This window comes from Lissotriton helveticus, chromosome 5_1 (genome assembly GCF_964261635.1).
Source record: "Lissotriton helveticus chromosome 5_1, aLisHel1.1, whole genome shotgun sequence".
Lineage (NCBI taxonomy): Eukaryota > Metazoa > Chordata > Amphibia > Caudata > Salamandridae > Lissotriton > Lissotriton helveticus.
This window is the reverse complement of record NC_136065.1, coordinates 1,636,841,322-1,636,853,747: the sequence shown is the minus strand read 5'-3', so window position 1 is coordinate 1,636,853,747 and position 12,426 is coordinate 1,636,841,322. Positions and strand designations below refer to the sequence as shown.

At 45.2% G+C, this 12,426-nt stretch overlaps 1 protein-coding gene across 1 annotated transcript in view; it reads left to right on the top strand.

Annotated features, from left to right (window-relative positions):
- The window catches only part of LOC144755671 (chromodomain-helicase-DNA-binding protein 8-like), a 1,307,007-nt gene that overhangs the window by 798,018 nt on the left and 496,563 nt on the right, over window positions 1–12,426 (top strand).

Here is a 12,426-nt window from a genome sequence, read left to right as displayed (position 1 = left end):
CTGCAGAGACACAAATCCAGGGCCCAGTCGAAATTCCAGCTCAGGCAATAGAACACAGGTTGAACGCATGTAAAAAAGGAGAATCGAAACGATAATCCATAAGCTGCACTCAATGTAGCCAGGGGCAGCGCTGCGTAATAACTAAGTATTCGGTTGCGGACCAGCAACAGCCGGGACATATTGTTGTGTGCTGCAGGATGTGCATCCATATTTATGTAAACAAATTAATAAAAGCACACCAGCAACTAATGTGAGTATTAAGCGGAATCCACCAAAGATGCTGGAAAAAATCGAATGAAAAAATCCCGAAAAGACACCAAATATAGTTTGAAAAGAAGTCACAAGGCCACTGCTTCGAACTTTAAAAAAGTAAGGTAACCCCGTAGTCAAGGACGCATTAAAGATGCTCTAAATTAACTACCCAAAATTCAAGAGCACGTCTGTATTTAATAAAGCATGCACTTTTGTGCGGGTGTTTGCTACGTGAAGGACAAATGTTTCTCTAGCAGATAGCGCTGTTATACGGCTCATTTGGTTGACTCTGCTTTCAAGGTCGTAATCGACGGCCAGATAGAAACATCCAGCTTCCCATGCAGAGGAGTAAACACAACTTTTTTATAGCAAACCACACGCTCAGTTACCGTAATCATGTAAGCGATGACTGCTAACATTGCACAACAATCTGCATTATTTCAAATTAAATAACTCCCGTTTTCAGTAAACTGAACTTTGGTATGATAGCAGGTGTCGGAGTGCCTTTCAAAACTCAGTCCAAATTAGGCGCATCTTGTTTACAAGAGCCATGCAATTGTATCTTTCTACAAATTAAGGAGTGATCTGGTGCTATTGTGCAATCCTCGCCATTCAGATCGACTTCTTTTCCCTCCCTCAGGCACCTATATGTAAATGGTAATAACCAAGCTTCATGGAGATAAGCGCTGGCTAAAGATCCATATCTGCATATAACATAGTATTTCATGCAAACCTCACACTTAAAAAGGTTAAAAAGTAACGTTATGATGCCGTGGATAAGCCACACATCTGAATCGGATCTCCAATGAGAGACCTCTTCTAACCATTCTCATAGCGCGCCCTGTGCTCTGATTTGAGTGATCGCACCATAGTATATATTGTTAATCATTCTCAGCATACGCTACGAATACGCTTTCACGTTACGCGTCCCATCAAAGCTTCCGTGTGACATCCTGTACGGCGCCCCGTACTCAAAAGACTTGAATGTTTTTTAATTGTTTTAAAACATATATTTATGTATTTAATGAACATACAAACAGAAGACATTCTCTAGGATAATTATGAATTTTTTTTTTTAAGTTTCAAAAATCCTATATTACTTCTATATTGTATGAGAGGGAGTGCGTGGCCCTCTGCCTGGTGCCCTGGAGTCCACCACGCCCAGACCCGGTTCATAAGCACTCGTGATCGTCACCACGAAACCATTAGCACGCATATCGCGTTACCACACATGCTTTTACAACTAGTATGCATTTACCACGCATGATAAACGCATAATCTTAATAATGTCTTTGTGTTGACGAACACGCGTTGTAATGGCTGTGGCTTACGTCCTTCAAATTAGTTTCTAGATATACGTGTGACCAATTCTGACAAGATCAGAGGCCAAGGACAAACACCGTGGTGTCTGTGGTACGAAATCTCATCGATCACAGACAAAATATACGGAGGGTAAAATGAAAGTAACAGGCATAATAGTCAATGAAGGGAAGCCAGGGCATGTTGGGCGGATTGATGTCTAGGTAGATTACGCAAAATCCAGGCAGCCGAGTTCTAAATCACCTACAGTTTTCTTATTGTAGTCTTTGAAGCACCCAAGTCTAAAGAATTGCCTTTGTCCAGGTGAGAAAGTGTAATAGCCTGGACCACCAGCCTTTTCCCAGTAGGAGAAAGGAGAGGGAGATTTTTTCGAAGCATCCTTAGTATGCCAAAACAAATGGCTGAGAACTTTACTGTTTGGGTGTTAAAGTTCAGGGATTTGTCTAGCTACATTCCAAGGCTCTTAATACCAGTTTTTGGGGTAGGAGGGGGGGCCTAGACAACTGAGTCAGTTAAGATTATATGAGGATGTCAGATTGTTGCCTACCAACATAAGCTCAGTTTTTCCTCCTTTTAATCTAAGGCGGGACCTGTTCATCCAGCCTGCAACTTTCTCTAGGCAAGTGCCTCGTGCGAAGGAGGGTGAATTCTGTGTCTGAGAAGAAAGGCCAGTTGAGTGACGTCTGTGTAAGACACTATCAATATCCCATTGATCTCTGAAAGGGGCCTCTGTAGGAAGCTGGCTCTGTATATACTATACCAAAGTGAGGTATAGTGTACACAGAGTCCAGTGGAACCCCAAAAGTAGACCGAGGTAAAAGTAGATAGCACCTTACTCCCCATTTGTGGTAGTGTGGTCGTGCAAGTAAGGCTGTAACAGAGGGTAGTATTAAGCATTTGTTGTACACACTCAATCATCAAATGATATCCCACACTCAAAAACTGAACTTTCGACCAATTGGTTTTGTATAAAAGTATTGTTTTATTTTCTAGAACCAAGCAAGCCTCGCACAGGTAAGTAATACATACTTTACAGTACTGCACTTTAATGTGATTACAGTAGAGATACTACTAATGCAATGTTTTTGATATACTGTAAATATACTTTGTTTTGGCTTTTTAGTAGAATGTCAGGTAGATTATGTGAGAAGTTGGCCTGATATATGATGCTCACTAGTTCTAGTGATCACCGTGTATCAGTCCAAACAACCCTTATGGTGATTGGTTGTAAGTCAACCTTATAGACCAGCTATCCTAATGGTAGCATGGACAAAGCAGTCTTAGGCTAAACTCTTTTGGCATGTGATGCCAGCAGTTTTACCACAATATAACCCCTTGAATACCAGATGAAAGGACACCACACAGGTTGTTATGAAAATAAATAGTATGTTTATTAATAACTACACAACTGAACTCTTTATGAAGTCAGAGGGCTAAGCACATGACAATCTCTTACGAAAAATACGTTAAGTTGCACAAAATTACAATGGTGCCCTAGAGGCACGACAAACCATATACTAAGTAAGTGGAATGTGAAAGTCGATAAAAGGAATGGCGCTGTCCAGAGGCTGTAGGATCGATGGGACCACGCTACACTAACTTCAGGTAAGTAATAGGAGGCCCACGGAACGCGTGTGCAGAGTGTGAACTCATACGCGAGATGCGTAACAACGTCTATGAACAGTACAGTTCAAGTAAAAGGTGAGTACGGACAATCCTGACTAGATAGGACAACAACAACTGTGGAACTGGACACTAGGACAGTTAAACTACCCTTGAGCACCGAAATGCTCTTGTTACCTCACCCACGGACTGCGGGTGCACAGGTGTCAAAGTGCGTCGGGTTCTTGCGTTGAAGTCTATGGAGCCTGTAAGAAAAGATGCTGCAGGCGACCAGGAGGAAGATGTCCGGTGCAATCCAAGGGTGGATTGGTGAAGGAGAACTGAAAGCAGAGGGTACAATGTTCACAGTCACTAGCCAGTGACTGGAGTGGAACCAGGAAGGAACCAGATGTCGACGTCGCGATCAGGTGAAGAGTAGACGCTTGACCCTGCAGCCACGTGGACCAGGAGGTGTCTTCGACGACCAGGATGGAGGCACGAGCTGTCCCACGCAGGCTCTTGCTGTCGGCGGTGTTGGATCCGGAATCGGCGTCAACAGGCCTTGGCAAAGGCAACCCACGCGGTGAGGAGGAAAAGCGTCTGGTGCGGGCTAGGAGAGTCCGAGGTGCCCCTCTTTTGGAAGGGAGCAAGGGCCAGTCTGGAGCAACCAGACCAGCAGCAAAGATTCAAAGGCTCGTCGTCTAGGAGGCCACTAGCCAGCCGGCAAGTGACCAGACAACGCGTCGAGCAGCAAACAAACAGAAGGGCCCCACGCAGATCTCGTGGATGCTGGAGGGATGATCTTCGGTGCAGGGGCTGCTCAGGGTTGGGGCTTCTCAGTCCCCAGAGCACTTGGTCGAGTTTACCTCGGGAGTCGTGCTGGAAGCGAAGTGCAGGTTCGTTCAAGATGGCCGGTCCCTCGTGTCTCGTCGCACCCACGGGTCTCAGCTTTGCTGCAGATGTGAGTTGAGGTCGGAGAGGTCTGGGAATCCGGGTCTCGTCGGGCTCTGAAGTCTGGATCCTCGAGGGAAGGCGACAAAGTGAAGCCGCTGGACGCTTGATGGTGCCTGCAGTTGCAGGGTGGACACTCCTTGCCCACAAGGGAGATTCTTCAGTCTTCTGTGGAGCAGAACGTCGAAGGCCAGAGTTTCTTCTTGTTGAATAGTTCAGGATAATCTAATCTGAAATGGGACCAGCTCCTACCTTTATTCTCCTAAAGGGGGCTGCACTACTGACTAGGTCCCTCCCCTGGGTGGCTACACCCCCTATCCTTTGTCCGGTTTCCCGCCAGAGCTGGGGCTGGGATGCCCCAGCAACTGGTTTGAACCGGTGTATGCACAGGGCACCTTGTGTGCCCCAGGCATGTCTCATTCCTTTCAGGCCTCCCTACCTCAATACACAAAATCCTGTCTGGGGTGGTGCTAGCACCTCCCAAGGCAGGAAACCCTTTATCCAAGCCTCCCTCGCTGGAAGGACTCCCAGCAGCAGGAGGTCAGACTTGTGTCTGTGATGGCAGCATCCATTTTGTGATGCTGAGGCTCAAGTTAACTTTAACCGGGCTTCACAGTTACATACATGTCGTGTCCCTCTAGAAGGGTGGAATGCTACCCCCGTCTCCAGAATTGGCGAGGGGGTAGTATTCCAAATCGTATGACACCTTACTCAACATGTTTTGATAATGTTATACCAGAGTTAGCATTTAACCGCGAGGTTGATAATGCACTTAAGAGTATATGGTATAGCGTTATCATGGAACAGCTATTAGGACTTGGTTCCGCAAGCTGCAAACGGGCTCAGCTCATGCCAGAGCACCATCTCACATAATTCCAAGCACTCTGCCTTCAGGATTGATAAGGCCTTCCATAGGAGTGACTGATAGGAATATATGTGTCCATTTTAGGGTTAGATATAGGTATACTATATCTACAGCAAAGGGTGTTTACACCACCTTGCCCCAGCTGTCGTGCAGCCAGTTGTGTCAGATTTAGATGGCCAGCCAGGGGTGGCATAATACATGCTTCAGCCCCTGGTAGGCCCTGGGTACACCTATGCCCTGGGTACAGAGACTGATAAGGTGGCCCAGTACCAATTGGTAAATGCACTTAAAGTACATGGTTGTTAATTTAGAGAGAGAACAGCTAGGCTGTGGGTCTGATTAGCAGGCCCACAGCCAGGGAAAGTCGTAAACCTGTGAAGCAAAAATCTGGGGTGACCATAGGATTGCAGACCCCACTCTCCTACACTCATCACCAATGCCTCCATTAAGTGTGCCCTAGACGCGGCAGACACAGCTGCCAGACCTATCAACACAAGCGTACTGCTTAGGAGACACACATGGCTGCGCATATCTGGATTCAAAAATGAAGTCCAGGCTACAATTCTTAACCAGCCTATAAACCCAGATTTTTTGTTTGGTCCAGCAGTTGACTCAATTCTGGACAAAATGAAAAAGGACACGGAGACTGCAAAGTCCATGGGAGCTCTTCAGTCCCAACAACACAGAGGCTCCTTTCGTCGTTCCAACTATAAAGGAGGAGCGCGTGGTAACACATTGCAGCAATCCTCCACATACAAAACTAATACACAATCCACATACAACAAAAACACAAATCGTGGTGGATACAGAGGAAATAATAACAAAGGCAGAGGTCGTGGAGGCAATACCAATAGATCCTCAACTAATACCAAACAGTGACTTTTTGGCACTACCCCCAGACCATACAACACCGGTCGGGGGAAGAGTACAACAGTTCCTACCAGTCTGGCTAAACATCACTACAGACAAATGGGTCAGGCAAATTATCCAACATGGCTATTGCCTAGAACTAACATCAACACCACCCAACATACCACCCGTACACCGTCCAATGTCACAGGAGCATATAACGTTATTGCAGCAAGAGGTCATCAGTATGCTGCAAAAGGGGGCCATAGAACCAGTCCCATTCAAACATCAAGGAACAGCAGTATACTCACTATACTTCCTCATTCCCAAAAAGGACAGGTCTCTCAGACCAATATTGGACCTCAGGCCCCTCAACCACTACATTTTATCAGAGCACTTTCACATGCTCACTCTGCAACAAGTCTTACCAATGCTGCGGCAGGGAGACTTCCTAGCAACTCTGGACCTCAAAGACTCATACTTTCATATACCAATACACCATGGTCACAGAAAGTATCTCAGGTTTACAATTCAAGGACAACACTACAGTTCAAAGTCCTACCATTCGGTGTAACAAGAGCTCCACGGGTGTTCACAAAATGCCTAGCGACAGTGGCGGCGCATCTCAGGAGACAACACATTCATGTGTACCCATATCTGGACGATTGGCTAATACAAGCGCCATCGGCCCAGCAATGTGCCAGCCACATGTCAAGGACCATTCATCTCCTGCACAGTCTAGGTTTCTCGCTGAACTACCCAAAGTCACACCTACAACCCTCCCATGTACAGCAGTACCTGGGAGCAACAGTAGATACACTAGCAGCAAAAGCATATCCAAACTCAGCACGGATCAACGGAATGCAAACGTTAATCCAAAGGTTCATACCACAACACTCATTGCCAGCCCGAGTGTTTATGCAACTAATAGGCATGATGGCCTCATGCATTTTCATAGTCGCTCATGCCAGACTACACATGCGTCCGCTACAGGAGTGCCTGGCAAGGCAGTGGAACTAGGCTCAGGGACAATTAAAGGACCTAGTGTTGGAGACCAGTCGGGCATACAACTCTCTGCATTGGTGGAATCCACAAAAACTTTGCAAAGGGCGACTGTTCCAGGAGCCTGTCCCACAAATAGTGATAACAGCGGATGCATCACTGCTAGGCTGGGGAGCCCATGTCCTGCATTACACAGTCCAGGGAATATGGACTACGCAACAGAAAAAGATGCACATCAACCTACTAGAGTTGATGGCGGTCTTCCTAGCCCTAAAAGCGTTAAAAAAACACTTATGCAGCAAAACCGTGTTGATCCGGACGGACAACATGACCGCTATGTATTACAGTCAAAAACAGGGAGGAACACACTCCCTTCAGCTATCGCACCTAGCTCAGAGTGTGTGGAAATGGGCCATTCAGAGAAACATGTTTCTCATGGCAGAACACCTCCCAGGCAAGGACAATCAAATAGCCGATCTGCTCAGCAGGCACAGTGAACAGATGCACGAATGGGAGATTCACCACAATGTGCTCCAACCATTCTTCCAGCAGTGGGGACAACCGGAGATAGATCGGTTTGACACAAGCGAAAACGCAAAATGCCAGTACTTTGCTGCCAGGGTCCCACATCCACAGTCGCAAGGCAATGCGATATGGATGAACTGGTCAGGCAAATTTGCGTACGCTTTTCCCCCAGCTCCATTAATACCGCTAGTGGCACGCAAAATGCGCCAACATTCGCTAACTCTAATCCTAGTTGCTCCCACATGGGCGAGGCAACCCTGGTACACAACGTTCCTAAAACTGTCAGTGGTGCCTCATCAAAGACTGCGACTCACATCCAGTCTTCTAACTCAGAGCCATGGCAAAATCCAACACCCAAACCCACAACAGCTAAACCTGGCGATCTGGCTCCTGAAATCCTAGAGTTTGGATACCTCAACTTGCCTCCAGACTGCATGAATATTATCAAAGAGGCAAGAAGACCCACTACCAGAGCATGTTATGCAGCTAAGTGGAAACGTTTTGTCATTTACTGCAGTAACAACGACATAAACCCATTGGATGCTTCTACACAAAACATCATTTGCTATCTCTTGCACCTACAACGTTGCAATTTAGCCTACTCATCCATACGAATACATTTAGCTGCGTTAGCAGCATATCTCCAAAACAGGCAACACCTTTCACTATTTAGAGGGCCAGCAATTAAAGCATTTATGGAGGGACTCAAACGAGTAATTCCCCCAAAACACCCACCTTCACCAGTCTGGAATCTAAACATCGTTTTAACCAGACTTATGGGACCACCTTTTGAACCACTACACTCATGCGAACTGCAATTTCTCACTTGGAAGGTGGCTTTCCTTATTGCCATAACTTCACTTCGAAGAGTTAGTGAGCTCCAAGCCCTAACTATTCAAGAGCCATTCATTCAAGTACATGCAAATAGAGTAGTTCTCAGAACAAACCCTAAATTCATGCCAAAAGTGGTATCCCATTTTCATATCAATCAAACAATAGCACTGCCAGTGTTCTTTCAAAATCCACAGACAGTAGCTGAAAGGGCCTTGCATACTCTATATGTAAAAAGAGCTCTGCTATACTATATAGATAGAACTAAGGCATTTCGAAAGACAAAACAGTTGTTTGTTGCTTTCTCACCACAACACAAAGGCAACCCTATTTCAAAGTCAGGTATAGCCAGATGGATCATTAAGTGCATTCAGATATGTTATTTAATGGCAAAACGCACCTTAACAGTTTCCCCTAGGGCGCATTCCACACGCAAACTAGGGGCATCCATGGCTTTCCTAGGAAATAATCCTTTACACGAAATTTGTAGAGCAGCCACATGGTCAACCATACATACATTTACCAAACACTATTGTGTAGATGTACATTCCAAACAGCAAGCTGCTGTAGGACAGGCTGTTCTCAAAACTCTGTTTCAGACTGCTGCAGCTGACACAGGCAGCCACCGCTAGGGGAGATACTGCTATTTATTCTATGCACAGATATGAATTCAGCAGCCCACATGCCTCGAACGGAATATGCTACTTACCAGTATGCATCTGTTCTTGGCATGTAGGGCTGCTGACATTCATATCGCCCACCCACCTCCCCGTTGCCTGTCGCAGCTGTAGCATTCACTCTTTGCATGGACATCTCTTACTGTACTATACTCCATCTCTGCCACAATGGCGAAAAACAATCTGGGGATGGAGAGGATGCCCATGCGCACTGTAGTCCGAGGGAGGAGCCACCTATCTCGTGTTATTTCGAAGACTCTTCCAGGACAACAATGTGCAATCACCCGGACCCAACACTAGGCGGCGATCTATGCACAGATATGAAGGTCAGCAGCCCTACATGCCAAGAACAGATGCATACTGGTAAGTAGCATATTCCTTTTCCAAATCCACACGTATAAACTTTTCAAAGAAAAACAGTCAATGTTATCCTAGGAGGAAAATAGGGTTTTCGGTTCAATGGTAAGTATTCAGTAGTGGGACTTGGTATTCTGAGGGTAGACTCAGGGGTCCCCCGGGTCAAGGATGTACTCTTGTTACACCCTCAGCGGCAGTAGGGCGGCTGGGTGCAGAGTGCTGAGGCCCAATGTTATCCAAGGGGTGCAGAGTGCTGCTTTGGCGTTTCAATGGATAGTCTCCGGTTTGCAAACACACTGCCGGCTCGGTGGAAAGTCTTCAGGGTGCTACCACCACGTGGAGAGGTAAGTTGGTTAGGCAGCGTCAGTTGGGCCACCCAAGGCTTTGGGCCATCTGGTGCAGGGGTGGCTTTTATTGTCAGATCTTCTTACCAGCTCCTGGTCGCGGTCGGGTGGACCTTTCGGTTTGAGGCTGCAGGCGTCCGCTTGAGGCAGTTCAGGGGTCACCAGATCTCGGGCCAGGATCGCCAGTGTGACCTTCTCGTGCTCTTGGGCCACTCGTACTAAGGCCACTCTAACTCGGGCCGTGGGCGTCTGGTGCAGAGTGGTGCAGACTTTGCCGGACCTGGAGTCTGTGGGTGAACAGATCTGGTGTTCACGGGAGACAGAGTCTATTCTTTTGAAAGCAGGGCAGGTCCACAGGGTTCTTGGGGCTGCTGGCTGCAGGACACACCGGAGTTTCACTTCTGCAGGTTCGAGGTGGGGACAATCTGGTAGGGCTGAGGCCAAGTCAGTGGGCGTTCTCCTCTTGTTAGCTTCGGGCATGGCTGTTCAGTTCTTTTTCTTCTTTACTTTTGGTTTGGGAGAGTGGGCTTCACCTCAGACGCCTCAAGATAACGCTGCACCTGTTCTGATTGGAAGTGGACCAAAGGTGTCCCCAAGCATTGTGACTGTCACTGAGAAAGGATTTCTGGAAAAGTTAGTAATTCAGTTTTTGATAAAAACACAGTAGCTTTGCACAAATACATGTATTTTTGTAACAATGTTTATTGAATTGTATGTTTAAAAAACATATATAAAAACAATCACATGTATAATAAAAAGTTTTTAATATCTTACGAATATCTGAATTAATATAATAAAATGTTCTAAAATTTGTCAAGTTTGCTGAACTGAGTTGTATTTTTTTGGCATGTTAGTACCTGGATAGGTCATATGGAAATTAAATAGGTCAGATTAGAGGTTTCTCAATCTTCCCAAGCATTGTGAAACCTGAGCACCCCTGTTGGTTCAGACCGACTGGCCTCCCAGTCCAAACCTGGAGCCTCTTTTCGACAGGACCAATCTCAATTGACCGTTTTGCACCTCTGCCCCTAGCCGCCCCAGTGATGCCCAGTGTGACCTCTTGGTGCTGCCTTAGACCTTGCCCTTTACTCACTGTAAGTCCTGGAGATTGGTCCCATAAGTCGCTGTATGATACCTTTATGAAGTATGTATTTTTCCTCCCTAGGGTAACATTGCAGCTTCTGAAAAATTCACTGAAAAGTGTTGACTTTTTAAATGCAAAAGGTATTTCTATCTCAAAACATACTTACCTGATCATAATCATTTTGTTGCCAAATATTATGTAAAGATACGTGGTGTTTTGATAAATCAGTGTGGATTTCCTTATTGAGTCATGTGTATCATTTGACTGTGGGTGTATTGCTGATGTCTTACACTTCTGATAAGCCTAACTCTGCTCGACCACACTACCCCCTAGAAGAGCACTGTGGGTTTGCTAGGGCAAGCCCCTATCCACTTATAAAGGAATACCTGGACTCTTTGCACAGTATTTCTCTTTTTGGTATGCTATATAAAGAGCCAGCTTCATACAATGATTTCAGGGAAAAACGTTCTTTTGCAAGAGTGTTTTCTAGCATTTCTTGGGATTTTTTTGCTTGCAGATATCTGTGCAGCAGCAGCCTAGGTCATTTATACATGTACGGGAAATACGCCAAACAGTTTTTACGCCTTTTATTTGGTACAGCTAGCACTTTTCGCCTTTCACATTAAGTGGGTACTGTGACATGCAATCTGTCCACAGCGTGTGGATCTAGAACAAATTTGCAATGAAAGAGATGCCAACAAGTTATCTGTGACAATAAGTTTGCTTCCTTAGGGTGTTTTGGAGTTACATTAACATTCAGCCTTCCTGCCTCCTTAGGACAATGATATTTATAAATGGGTAACCTTGTGATCTTGTCTTCTGGTGCAAGGCGAAGGGCGAGTGGATTTAAGTGTCACCATAATACACTTGGATGTATTTTTATACCTTGTTTGTTTTTTGAGGGGGAGGGGGGCTCATTTTAGCTTGAATATGGTTGTTCTTCAAATGGAAATATCTATGGAACACAGTAAATTGAACATAGTTGGGAATGTCGAATCTTAGAGTGACATTTGTCTTTTTAAAAAACCAACACATTCTTTCTTTGGAAGGCAGAGTTTGTTGAAGCAAGGTCTCTCTAATAGTTGTTACTGATTGGAATAAGAATTTCCTGGCTTGTTTTTTACATCTCATAAATAGAAAGTTGAGTAAAAATTCAAAAATTGTGAAGCTCTGAAGAGTGGTTTAGGGCTGACTTCTTGATGATGATCCCCTTATTTCAATGGGATCTATGGAATATATTCCTTATTCAAGGGTCCCTGTCAAGTATGGATTTTCTTATTGCTGAATTTTGTGCTCTAAAACCTGTAACTTATGGCAATTTATAAACTACTATCCTCTCTCAAAATCCTAATGGAATTCCGAAAATAGTGGCCTTGTAGTAAGAAGTTGTGGTCAATTTCATTAAGAGTAGCACATTCTCCTACTATAGCGAAGACTAAAAAACAAAAGTTTTATTATTTTATATTATAACCACTAGTTGATGGAAATCTTATAAATGGAGAATGGAATTTAGCTGCAAAACTATTGTTACAGCTTGGGGCCTTTTTACTTGTTATGCAACTCCATCTAAGGAGATGATTTATGGTTGGTCACCTTTGCTACCATGATGGACTACCTCCAGCCAAATTAAGAATTCACCGCCAGCCCAACTTCTCCATACAATAAAAGGAAATGCCTTACAGTAGCTTCCTTCAGTGGCAGACAAAAAGGGACATTATTCTCTCGACCCTAAATGGGGCAGGTGGTGCAATGCCTTTCCTCAGAAGG